This window comes from Amborella trichopoda, chromosome 12 (genome assembly GCF_054954075.1).
Source record: "Amborella trichopoda isolate Santa Cruz 75 chromosome 12, AtrichopodaSantaCruz75HAP2 v2.0, whole genome shotgun sequence".
In the NCBI taxonomy this organism is placed as follows: domain Eukaryota; kingdom Viridiplantae; phylum Streptophyta; class Magnoliopsida; order Amborellales; family Amborellaceae; genus Amborella; species Amborella trichopoda.
The window spans coordinates 33,051,480-33,068,287 of record NC_142347.1 but is presented as its reverse complement, the minus strand read 5'-3'; the positions used below and the strand labels follow the sequence as shown (position 1 = coordinate 33,068,287).

The window sequence follows — 16,808 nt, the reverse complement described above, 5'->3', positions numbered from 1 at the left end:
TAGTTAGCATGGTAATGGCATTTCTTTTATCATATTATCTATGTTAATGCAAATTAAGTTCCTGATTGGTGGTGAATTATATTTGTCCACTGTTTTGTCCTTTAGAGTTCTGGATTAAATTTCTTATTTGTTTCTTTTTTGACTTACATTCTACTGGACTGTGTGTACCTGTAAGATTGCCCATGCTTGTGTTTGGCTCACCCATCCTTGTATAGTAGTGCACTAATGTTGATTTACGACATTAATGTGGATGTGCATCAGTGTATGTGGGTGGATGCATATGCACTTCTTATTTTATGATTCCTATTTAAATTTTGATAACATGCAATTTCCATCATCTTGACTATTGTTTCTTAACTCTGATGCTATTGCTACTTTCTGGATTTGGGATTAATAGCATTTGATGTTGTATCCATTTTCCCTTTCAGGCTAGGACTCAATTTGAGTTGTTTTTCGTTGAGTCAAAAACATTTCCATCTTTTATAGTGTTTGGCTGAAATACATAAATACTCTTACCTGTTTAATGTACTGCTGTCAATGTGATAAAATTGCTGTATGAAATCACTCCCCAAGATCTATATATATATATATATATATATATATATATATACCATTTTTAGACATTTGATGCCTTTATCCACAATGTAGCAACTTTTTTATCTAGGGTTATTTTAGGTAATTAATCATGGGTAGAATAGAATTTCTTTATAGAAAGAAAAATATTTATTAATTATAGTAGATACTGACGTTATCCACAAGAGGTGAGACATCATCGCATGGATTATTAGTTGTTTTTAACCACTTAATAAAGTATTACTAGTTTTTAATAGAAATGTCAATTCTACTCCTCTTAAAGATGAAAAATGCCTTTGCTCGAAAAAATTTTCATTACAAAGCAAGGGTAATGAGTGTTCAATGAATGTCAAGTACATTAAGAAAATACTCCAAGTATGTTAAGGAAATACTCCATTCATAGGAGTACCTTCATAAAAAGACATCAAGTACATTAAGGAAATACTCCATGTCTAGGAGTAACTTAGCAAAATCGTTACCTTTGCTTTTTTTTTTTTTGAAAAGTATGGGTAATGAGTGTTCAATGAATGTCGAGTACGTTAAGGAGATACTCCATTTGTAGGAGAACTATAATAAAACGTTGAGTACATTAAGGAAATACTCCATGTATATATATATATATATATATATATATATATATATATATATATATATATATATATATATAGATATATTTTTTTTTTAGACACCTGATTCCATTACCCCATAATGTAGCAATATCTAGGGGTATTTTAGGTAATTAATCAAGGGTAGAATAGAATTTCTTGATAGAAAGAAAAATATTTATTAATTATAATAGATATTGACATTATCCACATGAGGTGAGACATAATCACATGGAGCATTAATTGTTTTTTAACAACTTAATAGAGTGCTACTAGTTTTTAATAGGAATGTCTATTCTATGCCTCTTAATGATAAAAAATGCCCTTCTTCAAAAAATTTTGCATTACAAAGCAAGGGTAATGAGTGTTCAATGGATGTCAAGTATGTTAAGGAAATGCTCCATTTGTAGGAGTACCTTAATAAAACGTCAAGTACATTAAGGAAATACTCCATGTCTAGGAGTACCTTAAGAAAATTGTTACCTTTGCTTTTTTTTTTTTTGAAAAGTAAGGGTAATGAGTGTTCAATGTGTTGAGTACGTTAAGGAAAGACTCCATTTGTAAGAGTTGCCTTAATAAAGCGTCGAGTACATTAAAGAAATACTCCATGTGTAGGAGTACCTTAACAAAATCATAACCTTTGCTTTTCTTCTTTTTTGAATCTGAAAAATCATTACCCTTGTTTTATAATGCAAAATGTTTTGAGCAATATATATTTTGTTATTAAGAAGGTTAGAATAGATAGTTTTATTAGAAATTAAAGATATTCTATTAGTGGTTAGAAAACAATTAATGCTCTTTGTGGGTGATGTCACACCTCATGTGGATGATATCATTTTATATTACATTAATAAATGATTTACTTTCTATCAATAAATTCTACTTTATTCATGGTAATTGCCAAAAATAACCCCCAGACAAAAAAGTGTACTCAATATTTTTGGGAGAAATTTATGTACAGATCATATTGGGGGGGGATCAATTACAAAATGGGATCACGTTTGTCCCAAATTACAGGCTGCGCCTCCACCTCACGACGTCTTTTTACCCCCAAGTTACCCCCCTATTCGATAATGCAAACACTTGACAGGTGGGGTTTATATTGTGCAAAGAAAAACAGCTGTCCGGTGTTTGAAATACCGGACAACTATTTGTTATCCCCAAAACCAGCAAGCGCTATCCCTCTCCAAATATATTGACTCTACATTTTTTTTAAAATAATCATTCTGGACCCTTCTCTCTTACACTCTCTCCCCCCAAACCATCTCTCTCTTTCTTTCTCTCTCCCATAACCCATCTCTCTCCCCTAACCTTATAATAGAAACTCAGAAGGCTTTTATAAAACCTCCAAGAGCTCTCCACATCAGTGGCCTGCATTGTCTCGCTACAGTAAGGGCAATTCCTAGGGGCCACATGCTTGCCCACTACGTGCTCCTCCGCATTGCACACAAACACTAGGCGCATATCTCTTCTTCTCCCTAAATGAAATCTACTGAAATTTTGTTGGGTTTTGGAGCTTAGTTATACAAGGCCAAGGGAAGCTAAAACGAAATCAGCCGATATTCCTGTGGATAAACGAATTTAGCTGAAAATTTTTCAGACGCTTCGAGGATGAGTTCTACAAGGCCAGGAGGTGGTGAAATGAAATCAGTTGAGATTTTGGTGTGGTCTACTTTGTTGGATCCTTGTGTTCTCCTTTGGGATGGGGTTATGGGATTTTGAAACGAAATTGAAGTTTCGGTGGGTTTAGGATTGTGATCTACGTTGGGGTCCTTGTTGTCTTCTTCTCTTTGTTTGGATGATGGGCTTTGGAGCTTTTGAAACGAAATCAACTGAAATTTCAGTGGTGTTGGGGTCCTTTCTTACTTCGCGTTCTGGGTGATGGCCTTCTGAGTTTCTAAGGCCTTATGAGTTTCTATTGTAAGGTTAGGGGAGAGAGATGGCCTTTTGAGTTTCTATTGTAAGGTTAGGGGGGAGAGATGGGTTATGAGAGAGAGAGAGAGAGAGAGAGATTATTTTTAAATAAATATAGAGTCACGACGATTGGAGAGAGAGAGAGGGCTTGATGGTTTTGGGGATAGTGGATAACTATTTGGTATTTCAAATACTGAACATCTGTTTTTCTTTGTATGATATAAACCCCACCTGTCCGGTGTTCGCGTTACCGGACAGGGGAGTAACTTGGGGACAAAAACGCCATGAGGGCAAGCGTGTTGCTCGTAATTTGGGACAAACATGATCCCATTTTGTAAGTACCCCCCCTACCAATATGGTCTGTTCGTAAATTTCTCTATTTTGGACACTTGATATTGTTATCCCCCTAACTTTTTGTCTAGGGGTATTTTAGGTAATTTATCAAGTTTGGAATAAAATTTCTTGATGGAAGGAAAAACTTCTATTAACTATAATGGAGAATGATATCATCCACATGAGGTGTGATATTACCCACATTGAGCATTAATTATTTTTTAATATCTAATAGAGTACCACTACTTTCTAATATAAATATATATTCTACCTTTCTTAATAACTAAGAATGCTCTTGCTTGAAAAATTTTGTATTATTAAGCAAGGGAAATAAATGTCCAATGAAAATCGTGTGCATTAAGTAAATACTCCATGTGTACCAGTACCCTTGTTTCATCCATGTCAAAGTATTCCTTTACGTACTTAATAGTCAGTAGACACTCATTACCTTTGCTTTTACGAAAGAAACCTTTTGAATAAGGGTTTTTTTAGGTCTCTAGTGGGGTAAAATACATAATTTTGAATTGTAAAAATGACCTTTTGTTAATGGTTGTAGAGCATGCGTCATGTGGGTGATGTTACAGCCCATGTAGAAGATATTGCATCCAATATGGCTATTGTCGCTTCACAAAATAGTTAATAAATGCATTCGTTTCCACAAGAAATTTCTAGCTTATCTTTCATTAATTGTCTAAATGCCCTTGGACAAAAATTACTATTAAGAGCAAGGATATCAGGTGCTTAAAAATGTTGAATAGGTTTAATGAATACACCATGATGGAATTAGCCCCCCTAAAGAACCTCCTCACACACGTGGAAGAAAATGAGGTACCTCGACTCTCACACGCAAATATATATATATATATATATATATATATATATATATATATATATATATATATATATATATATATATATATATATATGAAAATCGATGATGTAAGCCCATTCGTGAACCCCATCTTGTGCAAGAATGGACCACTTGTAAATCTAGTCCATTGGATGGCCACAATGAGAATTTGTTGGTTATTTTGCGTTTCTTTTACAAATTCTATTTACATGAAATTTGGAGCCTGAAATTACAAATAAAAAATGACCTAAATAACCCTAAATTTTTGGAAGTTATTTTGTTCAAACTTTTTATTTGAACTATTAAGTGTGCCCTTGTTAGATGCATGGACGACCCATTTTTCATATGATTAAGATAAGAATTAATAAAACATAAATCAAGCTTTGGCCATTTGTTTGCCCTAGAATCAGTCTATCTTGTAGGGAGGACCACTGTGGTACGCGAATGGGCATACTGTGTTAGTGGTATATATATATACACATGCAGTTTTTTTTGTAAGGCCACAACGTTACTAGATTTGCTAACCATTTACCTTGAAACCCACTAGAGATCTAGTGTTAGACAACCTTGTGATGGTCTGCAAGTCAATTTCTGCTTTTGTGGATTTGAAAGCTCTAGAAATGATGTATACCTGAGGGATATGTGAACATTTGAAATGGATGGTTTAGAAAAAGTGTTGCAAGATGGACCATTTTTAGGCCTTGAAATCCATTTTTGTCAGATCCAAGAACATCAAGTTGGAGATGATTTATTTGTAGGTTTCTGCCTTTTGAATTGAGTTCTTCGTCAAGATTTAAGGTGTGTTATTGGAAAAGCATTTCATAAAGCCTCAATTTTACAAATTGACATCTCAAGTTTAGCCATGAAATTGGTTTTTGAGTGCTGGAAAACTTGCAAATTGATCATCTCAACCTCGATTATCATGGACTTGAAAGAAAATGGATTTCAAGCTCTAAAAATAGTTCATCTTGCCATATTTTTTCTCGACTGTTCAATTCAAGTGTTTATTGGTCTGCTACATTTGCACTAATTTTTGGAACTTCAAATTCAACAGTTTGGGCAGAAATAGATATCTAGGCTGTTCCAAGGTTTTCTTGTTGTACTTCCAGTGGAGTTTTTGAGGCATGGCCTTCCCAATTTTCATAAAGGCACGACCTTAACAAACACACACACACGTATATGTGATAGTCTATTTTAACAACTTTAATCTAATTTTAACAAACGTTCAAAATACAAAGGTTAAGGTTGGAATGAGTTGTAAATGGTCGATTTACTTAATATGTGATTGCTTTTTACTAAATTTTTACTTCTATAGTACCTTGGTCATTACGTGATGGTGGATGAATAAGTATTACTAAAGGACAAGGAGTACTTATGTCATCTTTGTAAGGATATAGTTGAAATTTTCGTTAAAGGATGAGGATATTTTTTGAACAAAAAACAATAATTTTTTGGTAAATACATTCATCACAACCCATTTTAATCTGAAGTCTTTATCTTGTGAGGAGTTTTTATGCATGCCACCTTTAATTTGACCATCTTAATGTGATTTTCTTGACCTGAATTAGCGGATGTTCTTGACCTGAATTAGGGGATGTTCTTGACCTGAATTAGGGGATGTTCTTGAAAACACCTTATGAATAAAATATAAAAAAAATGTTAATCTGGATTGCATTTAACCTTAAGTACTGGGATAGGAATCAAGCGGGACCGCGATCACGGCATTAGACAAGCAGGAAGCTCCCTATGGTAGGGGTCAGAGCCCTTGAGCTCCATCTGAACTTAATTGGGATTAAATGATGAATTATTCAGGATCGAGCTTTATCTGGTTGAAAATAGAGGTCCCCTAGAGTACTTCATTACTACAGTAGTATAGTAGATAATGCTATGCCATACGCCCATACTCCACTGCTATGCAATAACGCATGGCTGTACTATCCTATAATAATATGCTAATTATCATATTATACTATGCTATATTTAAATTGACCGCATACGACTGTACAATATGTGTTATGCTATACATTGCTGTACTATCCTATAATAATATGCTAATTATCATATTGTACTATATTATATTTAAATTGACTGCATACAGCTATACAATATGTATTATGCTATATGGTATATACTGCAATGCTACACCGCACTAGTAAGCTATATAGTATACTACAAGCTAGGGATTATTGGTCTGCCATAACTTAGGTTCACGATCTTAATAGGACGGATTGAGATTCGAAAGTTTAAAATTTGTGGGGGAGCAAGATTCCCTTTCCTGGACCACATAGTGAGATTCCAGAGCAGAATCGATCCCCTGATGGGACCCAAGTAAAATTGCATCTAAGTCAAGATCTAATACTGCAACAACTAGAATGAGGGAGAGAAGAGTGAAAAAGGGTGGGACAATGGGAGAAGAGTACAAGTCAGCGGAACCTTACTAGGGATTACACTTGCAGCATCATAGCAATATATCCTTTGGAAGATAAATGGAGGGAGGGGCTTACATAGAATACCTAGAGAAGGGCTCCCTAGCACTTGTGTCATAGCATGGATAAATAGCAGTATCTTCCCTATAGGTACTTGCAACCAAAGAAAGCATGACCTAAGAAGGGAATAGTGACCTAGGTTAACATACCAGCATGGACATTGACATCTCTAAACTAGATAAAACCAAATGGAGAGTTCATATCAAATTTGACTCTTTAAGAATTTCAATTGAGCTTACATACATATTTATAGACTTTTAGATCCTAATGTTGCCCTTAGATTGCCATGGGTTGGTTTACAAGATTGCAGACTTGAAATGGCATAAAATAAAGCTAACTTATGCTCATTGCTTTTTACATGATTGGTCTTAATGTAACTTCACATATAGTAAAACATATCCCATATGGGCATCTCATACTATCTTTACATCTCATACTATCTTTACATTGACATGACTCAACTTTTAAAAAGTAGGACAGATGCCAGCATATGATACCTCATTTTTTTTATAAAGTAAAATCTGCTTACATAAAGCGAGAACAACCTATGGCCACATAAACTATTGATACAGTACGCACTTTATTCCTCATCTAAATCTTCTAGAATGGATTTGTAAGTCTTCCTTGTGTACAAAGCAAAACCATTTTGTCATTTTTTTGATAGTTGGGGCATTTCGATATTTTTTTAAGTCTTCCTCATCTTGACACCTCATGTCAAATTTCTTTCAAAACAATAGTTCTTTGACAATAACTTTAGAGGTCATCTTTTCAATTTGCATGCCCTTATTATTTCTTTCAAAGATTTTCTAGATATCTTGATAGCGTGTAGCTGGAAGAAATGATTATATCTTCAAATACAGGCTTAATAAGTGAGCCATGCTACTGTATTTCCTTCTAGGGCAGTCCATTTCAAATGGTTAATTATGGCACTCACTCTCCTAGAAGATTTCAGGAAGAGGTCTATATTTATGTACTCTTCATATAGAGCACTTTCATTAGAAAAAAGACTTATCCTATCATCTATGACAAAATCTCTCTCTTGCAATAGGGGTCCTAAGCGGGAGACACTCCGAAGTCAAAATAGATTTTGACATTAGAGGTTGTTTCATCATTTTCATTTTTTCTTGTTATAGCATCTGGCAATTGGAGGTTTTTCCCTGGAATCTTTCTATTGTTTGTGATTAGGTGAAATATTTTTTCTCTTGCAAGAGAATATTGTCTATTTACTCCCTTGGATAAAACCCAATTTAAGAGCAATTTTAGGAACCGAAATTTTGGGGATGCTTACCTCTTCATCATAGCGAGTAATCTAAAAAAAACAATTTTCAGATTAGACTTTGTATGTGCTGAAAACATAACATCCCAAAAATCAACAGAGATTGTCAAGTTTTTGGAAGGTGAGTCATGTGTTGAACTCAAAATCCATGCTTTTGAAACATAATGATATGGTGATTCTTATGCAGTTACCAAGATTTTAGTCCTAAAAAAAAATAGAGAATCTTTCCATGAAGGTGTTTCGCTAGAGCTTGTACCTTCTATTCACTCATTTGTACATGAGGTTTTGCATAAGTTCTTCAAAATTAACTCATTTGGTTCTTCTTCTTTGGTGACTGTTTGATTTGCCTAAGCCATATTTTTGTGTTCGATTATTAGCTTGTGCCTTTCATTAATTCCTTCATTATTGAAATGAGGGCAGGCAGACCAGTCTACGGCATTAAAGCTTCCCCCAAAATATACATCCCACGATTTTGTCTCTGGACTTGGGTAGGTTTCTACATTTAACCCATTCTCTAGTTTCTATACTAAGGGTTAGGTTTCTACATATACTCATTCTTTAGCTTCTATACTAAGGGGAGATACCAAAAGCTGATTTATGTGCAATAGAATTGTCAAAAGGAAATTTATCAAATTATCCACAAGAGTTGAACTTTTTACCCATTTGCAACAATTCCAAGTCATAATCATGTGTCTGTATTTAATAACTATACCAAAAACATGTTTATAATGTTAACTAGTTCATCTCTCATGGGCATTTGGATAAATTCCCCTCGTCAAATCGTGGCTTTGGGGGTGAATTTTCCTATGATGCTCAAGGAACTCTATGTTTAACAAATGTCTTATGACTATCGGACTCATGATGGGATTTATGTACTCGGTTTGGGTAAATATATTCATAAGCCATATTTGAAATTGAGACATTGGAATAAAAGGCGTAAAGTTAAAAACAAACACCAACCCCCACCACACTTCACTCTTCTCACACTCTTAGGTCACAGAGCCCAAGGACATGTTCTTGTTAATCTGAGGTACGATCTTGTTGCATTCTACCCTTTATCTATAAAAAGAATTCACAATATCCCTTTGTTTTCCTAGATTTAACCTCTAGCGTTTCCCCTCTTTCGTTCTGCTTCCCTCGCTTGCCAAGTTCATTTCTTATTACCCCTCGTCCTATTCCCTCAAAATCCGTGACCTTTGATTGCTTCCCTGTTACTCTAACTCTTATTAGTTTCTTCTCCTCTAAATTCTCTCAGGCTTGTAATTTCTACTATTCCTAAGATCAAAGATGTGGGGAACTTGGTCAAGGAGTGACAATCCCCTCTTATAATATTGCTCGGCGACTCCGGAGTTAGAGCGGTAGTAACTCACTCCTATCAAGGGAGCTCGATCCCTGACTAAAAGGAATGTTGATTGCTTTAGAAGGGGATTGTGACTCCTCTAAAAATGGGGTGCGATTTTGGTTTGAAGGGATCTCAATCCTAGGTAGGCTTCAAATGTTTTTGAATTTTGAAGCTGGCTTTATTTTGGGATTTTTTTTTCATTAGTTTTCTATCTAATGACCTGTAAATGATTTTTGTTTCTCATTTTCATAATTGTGGATTGCATATGTGGTTGAAAACTGGAGAACCAACTGGGAATTACCCGAGTCATGCGGACCTGGATAGCTTCTTGGGCCCCAATAGTTCCAAAGAGGGAAATTTCCAAAGTTGTCTAGAACCAAGCAATTCTCATAATAGCAAATCACCATGTCTCGTCCATTTAGGTACTTAGGCAATTTTTAAGTTCAGTTCTTATCATGGCCACCCTATCTCTTTTTTTTCCAATTTCTATAGGGACTTTCAAGCTATGTTTTTCCAATTGTGCATGTGTAGGTAATGCTAAAAAGTGGACTATTCATTTCTCAATTTTGAAAATCACTTTAATATACTGTAGCAATATACGTATAGTCATAAATCATGCTGAGCTCAAGAGCTTTTCCTAAACGACGCTCCTGAGGTAGGGAGCTTCAGCCACTCGTGGACTCCTATCCCTCCCCAGCACCTGCACCTGCACCCACACCCACTTCCTCTCCCCGCTCCCCGCGCCCCGCTCCTAATAACTAAGCCTAGGATTGTCTCTAATCTATGCTCTTGTGAAGCGTTATAGGAATTGGTGTTTGTTTTAGACCTCACCCTGCCAGTCTTTCTGTGTGTTGGAAATTTTGTTTTATTATGTTGATGTATTTATATTTTCTCTCTCATTTCAATGGCTTCTTGCAACCAATTCAGTCGTGAGAAGAAGAGCTATCTTCTTGGAGATAAATTTATCAAAAATTGTTTCATTCTAAAAACTGAGTGCCTAAGATAAAAGACAAAAGATGTTAATATTTTGAGTATGAGTTGGTAAAGTTTTCCATCTAAAATTAGAAGCATCATATTGGGCCGAGCCATGGCCCAATGATTTCCCATCATTTATAACGAAAGAAAAGTAAGAATGGATATCTAATGATGCACCCATGGACAAAATTGTTCAATGAGAATTTTGCTTTGTTGAGCTTGTTGGGAATAAGTGATATGCTTTATTGTATATCATGCAAACTGATAAAAAGGACTGGTTTGCCCCTATTCTTGAACAAGTCTTCCCAACTCCTATCATGGAAGATGATGAACGATTCATTTCTCCTAGATGTAGGAATAGCAGAATCCAAATAAATAATTGCTGATGAGTCTTACCTTTGGTTGACTAGTCGCGACCTATAAGATTTGGGGAAGAAGAATCTCATCTTAAGACAGAAAGTTCTAAATTGTCAGGTAAAAATTATTCGCCCCTCAAATCCTACACATTTCTTAGCCTGTTCTTTTGATTTGCTGGAAAATTCAAAATATTGTGCCAAATTCCTAAAACTTCGATTTTTCACTCTTTCATTCAGGAAGGAGGAGGTTTTATAACTAAGAATAGTAATATAAAGTTTTCAGAATCAAGAAAGTGAATTTGTGTTATATCATGGCTTGGGAGTTAGGGTAATTAAAGTTGGTCCGACAAGCTAAAGCAAAATTGCATGTCAAGGGCCAAGAAATTTGTCCTTTTTTCTTCCATTTTTTTTTTTTGTTAAGAAAAATGAATCACAAAAATGATGGATAGATGTTTCAATTGTCCATATTGGATGATTGATATTTTAATTTCACCCACATATAATTACAATTTAATTGCTGAAAATTTTTGAGAAAGAATTTAACTGTGGAATAATTGGTGACTCTATTGGATATAAGGCGTATTACTTGGGAGGCAACATCTTTTTGCCAATTTTGAGGAAACTTGGATATAGACGGTTTATGTTCGGGCCAAGGAAAATTTTCTTTTAACTTCAAAATGATGAATTTATAGCAAAAGTTTTTATAATTTGTATAAAATGTATAGATCTGCTACTTAGCTTGTGTAAATTTGTATGAAATTTATAGATCTGCTACTTGGCCTTGTGTATGCAATAATTGCTTCCATATGTGCAGTCCAACTAACTAATAGTACTGTAATTTATTCTTGATTAGACTATGGTTTACGATTTCTGGAATTTCCCTATTATGTACAACAATTAGGAATTACAATAGATACAGAAGTTGTACTATTTGTTTCCTAACTGTTTCTGAATATCTTTTTTTAAACCTAATTTTATATTGTTTTCCTAAAATGCCCATGAGTCACAAGTAGAGCTTCCACTATTTTGTTAGTTCCTCTAAAGGCTCACTATGAACTCTATTGTTCTTTTTGACCACCTATTTTACCAACTATACCACATATTCATAGAATGAGTGTAATTGAGATGAGGATGTTGAAACGGACGAGTGACAAGGCAAGGGAAAATAGAATTCGGAATGAATGCATTTGAGGGAACTTAGGGGTAGCTCCAATAGGTGATCAAATGAGGACAAGTACACTTAGGTAGTTTGGTCATGTGCAGCATCGACTTAGAATAGCTCCGGTTAGGAGCGGTGATTTGGTTCAAGTGGAAGGCTCTAAAAGAGCAAGGGAAGGGACTCAAAGGATATAGATACGAGTAGTGAGAAAGGATATAGCGACCTATGGTCTCACTGAGGGTATGGCCCTTGATAGAGTGGAATGGTGCAACGGGATTCATGTAGCCAACCTCAAGTAGTTGGGATAAAGCTCGGATGATGATGATGAGGCAATTAGAACCCCCTCTAGTGTAACCAACTTCCCCCTGTAGAAACTCGGTTATACTGAAGACGTTGGAACATTTAAAGTTTATCGGCATGGTGAATCAAAACATTCAGAAGTAGAAGGTGAGTGGCCACTGAAATGACCTATTCTACTATTGCTTCTCTAGATCTACTAGATGTAGAGGTATTAAGATTTAGAAAAGATACAAGTTATTTGTTCCAACGTGATATAAACTCTTCGAGGGTTCAAAAGGACAAATACAAGATAATTAAGCTCTTTACTTCGCTAGAATTTTTATGCTGAATGGCACATCTTTGCAAGTGAGAGGCCATGGGAAGTAATCCAGAAGTAGCTCTTGGTGGTAGAAATTACCAAGAATGTTGAGTAATGAATAGAAATGGAAGGTGATTAGGCATTGAAAGTCCATGCAATCATTTCTAGATTTTAGAAAAACTAGAGCATATGAAAAGAAAAGGAAAAAGTTTTGCAATATAAGTTCTAGAAATAAGGTTGCAATAATATACAATGTCCACTTTATTTGGAAGATATAGATTTGTCACTATCTTACAAGACATGCCACTTTTTGACATTGTCTTAAAAGGTGTGTCAAGTCTACACCTCCAATTAAAATAGACCATGTAGAAGATCACAACCTTACTTCTACAAGTAAAGTTGCAAGCTTTTGTAGAATGGTAGAAATTTGATAAGTCCAAAGATTTTTTTGAGCTCCTTGAAAAAATCCACCTAGAATGGTAAAGTGCTGTGAAAGCTTATAATATGGGTTTGGGCAAAATTGATATGCTTTATGCCCATAAGACAATCCTTAGGACTATGAGATAAGGGGTTGGATATCCATATCTTGAATATAAATGGACTTTCAATAATCACCAGGACAATATGTAATTGTGTAGATTCACATTTGTAGCATTGTTCAAGAAGCAAAGTGCTTAATCACAAAAAATCTTGTTGGACAAGCTGCGTGGTTGCCACAAGGAAAAGCAAGGTATGGTGCTAGCATTTGACAATGCAAAAAGAAAAGCTATTCGAGGAGGCATTTTTGCTTAGTTGGGATCAAAACTATATTCATAATTATAATCAAATGCTTTGGATGGACGACTACCGATATGTTAGGTTTGCATTGGCCTCTAGGTCGAGAAATATCAAGAATACTGTGAAACCTAGATGGCTTATAACATTATTCATAAAATTGTGGCTCCACGGGAGCCAAGGTTTAAAAAAACGGATCGACGACCCAGATCGTCCACCCCAAAAAACATGTTGGATCGGATCGACGTGTCGGATTGGAGAATTGGCCAAATCGGCAAGTTTGCCCAAAAATATTTCAAAAAATACTATAATTTCTTATAAATCTAGTTTCTTAGATTTTTTTAAATAGTGATAATTACATCATGGTTTTTCATTATTTTATAAAAAAAAATGGAAATACTAAGAACCTGAATCATTATTTTATACAATAACAAACGAACAATAAATTATTTGCTAATATTTGTAAAAGTTATAAAATAGATTAATTTAAAATTACAATCTATACTAAATATGAAAATAATAGAATTTAAGTAACATAGCAATTTAATATATTAAATTGTGTTTTTTAATGTATTTATAACAATAAAAATTTTAATATAGCAATGACAATTTTAAGATAATTATTGTAAATAAGTTAATAATGTCGTTCGGATCCGGATTCACCTGATCCATAATGGGTATCGTTGAAGGCATTCCGGATCCACGAAAATATCAGGATCCGGTCGTGTCACTGTAGAGCACTACGAGTCATGATGTCATGGATCGGACACGTCACCTATTCCCAAGTAAAATCCAAACACATCATCGGTTTAAACAGTTTTTTTTTGTGAACCGCAAATATGAATTATTTTTACAAGAATATTGTTGGGCCACCCCATCCTTTTGGCCACATGTTCCAGCCATTTAACTGCTTGCATTTGCACACGTGGCTAGTGTTCACACAACCATACATGGCTAAGGGATAAAGCCTTTGCCATTGTAAGTTCTTCGATGTGGGCCATTTTTTCCTTGTAGCTCGTGCTAAGTGCAATAGTGCAGAACGCAAGCTTGCGTTTAAATAGAACGAAATAAATAACTTGCCTTTGAATAAATCGTAGCTTGCACTAAATGCAAACGACAACCTATTATTATAGTTTTGTAATTATAAATATTAATAATACTATTTATAAATATGATTATAAATTTAAAATCAATTCCAATAAGTTCTAATTTAGTATAGTTGTCTATAGTTGGCCCTCTACTATGAAATTTTAATTATGTAAATATGATTACATCAAAGTTACATTAATATTAATATGTTGAATAAATATAATCATGTAGAAATTATTAACTTATTTACTTTAATTATTTTAAAATTGTAATTGCTATATTGAAATTTTTATTATTATAAATACATTAAAACATCACATAATTTAATATACTAAATTGCTATGTTATTTAATAAATTTTTATTGTTATATAGATGTTATTTTCATATTTAGAGTAGATTGTAATTTTAAATTAATATATTTATAACTTTTACAAATATTAGCAAATAACTTACTGTTAATTTGTTGCTGTATAAAATAATGAAACAGGTTCTCAATATTTCCTTAATTTTTATAAATAATGAAAAACCATAATGCAATTACCGCTATTGTTTAAAAAAAACTAAGAAACTAGATTTCTTAAGAAATTATAGTGATTTTTTGGAATTTTTGTGGGTCGAAACTTCTCGATTCGGTCGACTCCCCGATCCTACACGCTGATCCACCAATCCAACACGGTTTTTGGGGTAGACGATCTGGGTCATTGATCCGTTTTTTTAAACCTTGATTCAACATAATGATATTAACGTAATTTTGATTTGATCATATGCATATAATTAAAATTTCATAGTAGAGAGCCAACTATAGACAATTATATAAAATTTGAAATTATTTGAATTGATTTTAAACTTATAATCATATTTATTAATAGTATTATTAATATTTATAATTACATAACTATAATATTAGGTTGTGGTTTGCACTTAGTGCCAGCTACATTTTATTCAAAAGCAAGCTGCACTATTTATTTCGTTCTATTTAAATGCGAGCTTGAGTGTTGCACTTCACACGAGCTATATGGAAAAAATGTCTCACATCGGGAAACTTACATTGGCAAAGGCTCTATAAAACCTTTAGTCGTGCATGGTTGTGTGAGCATTAGCCATGTGTGCAAGTGCAAGCTGCTAAATAGTTGAAACATGTGGCCAAAAGGGTGGGGTGGGCCACCCCTATTTTTTTTTTGTTTTTAAATTCATATTTACCCAACGTCAAAAAAATGTTTAAACCGGCGGTGTGTCCGGCTTTTACTTGGGAACCGGTGACGTGTTCGATCCATGACGTCATGACACGTGTTTCTCTATAATGACATGGTTAGATCCTGATATTTTCATAGATCTGGAATGCCTCCGACGATGTCCAGATCATGTGAATCTGGATCGGAACGACGTTTTTGAAAACCTTGATGGGAGCTATCAACTAGGTTGACATAGAACTCCTATGTGTAATACATCCTATTTTTACTCTTTACCCTAAAGCATTGGTGAATTGGTAATTGAAACTTTTTTAGGTAAAAGATTATTTTGCTAGTATCGATGGTTTTAGCTGATTTTTAAAGTGTGCTAGAACATGTATGTGATTACATGGAGCTACTAGGCATATGCCTCAAGTAAATTCAAAAGCTTGCTATAGCCCTGGAGGAGCATAATCTTGAAATATCCGATTATTTAAGAAAAAATATAAAAAATGAGCCTTCAATCAATATAGGTTTTACTAATAGAAAAAAAATAAATAAATCAAGCAATCATTGCCGTTTTTTGCTTGTTATCAAGAAGGAGATATGTTAATAGAATGCCTCATAAAAGCATTTGAGTAGATTAAGACTATTTTATAAAAGGTAGCAGTAAATGAGCACTATGAAATGATAGAAAATGCTGAAGAATTGTAAGAAGCGTTCAGTAATTGTTAGGCTCTCTACATCTTAGAAGAATGATGTGTCCCTCTTTTTTGAAAAGCTATTGCGGGTTGACTTTAATTTATAGAAATGAATGTAATGTCCTGTAAAAAGCTGAAGATGATGCAATGTAAAGATGAAATCAACCCATATGGTATTTTGAGTAATGTCCTAGTGTAAAGCAGGCAGGAGGTGTGGTGTCTACACAAGTTGTCATACATTATGGAAAGTTAGCTTGAGTCCCATCATGTAAAAAAGCAGTCAGTAAATTTGCTTTGTCGTTTTAAGCTTGCGATTTTGTATGCCGACCCATGGTATTGTAAGGGCAGTATTGGGTCAATAAATATGTAAACTTAATTGAGGTATTGTAAGAGTGAAATTTGTTGTGAGCCTTCATTGAACTTCCCATAATAACTTTAAAGACATCAAATTCCGCCTTGGAAAACTCTCTTAGGTTTTGGCAAATCAAATCCTTTTGTCCCTCCAAGGTCCTGCTTTCTCTAGTTGGAAATCCCTATAGGGAAGCAACTGCTAGGTGTCTTGGTGAGCTAAGTCTTAGCAAGCCTTCCATTGGTAGTCTATGATCTC

The 16,808-nt window shown here is 34.3% G+C and overlaps 1 protein-coding gene across 9 annotated transcripts in view; it reads left to right on the top strand.

The window, feature by feature from the left end:
- The window catches only part of LOC18430956 (oxysterol-binding protein-related protein 2A), a 56,436-nt gene that overhangs the window by 7,619 nt on the left and 32,009 nt on the right, over positions 1-16,808 (top strand). The gene's annotated exons all lie outside the window — the stretch shown is intronic.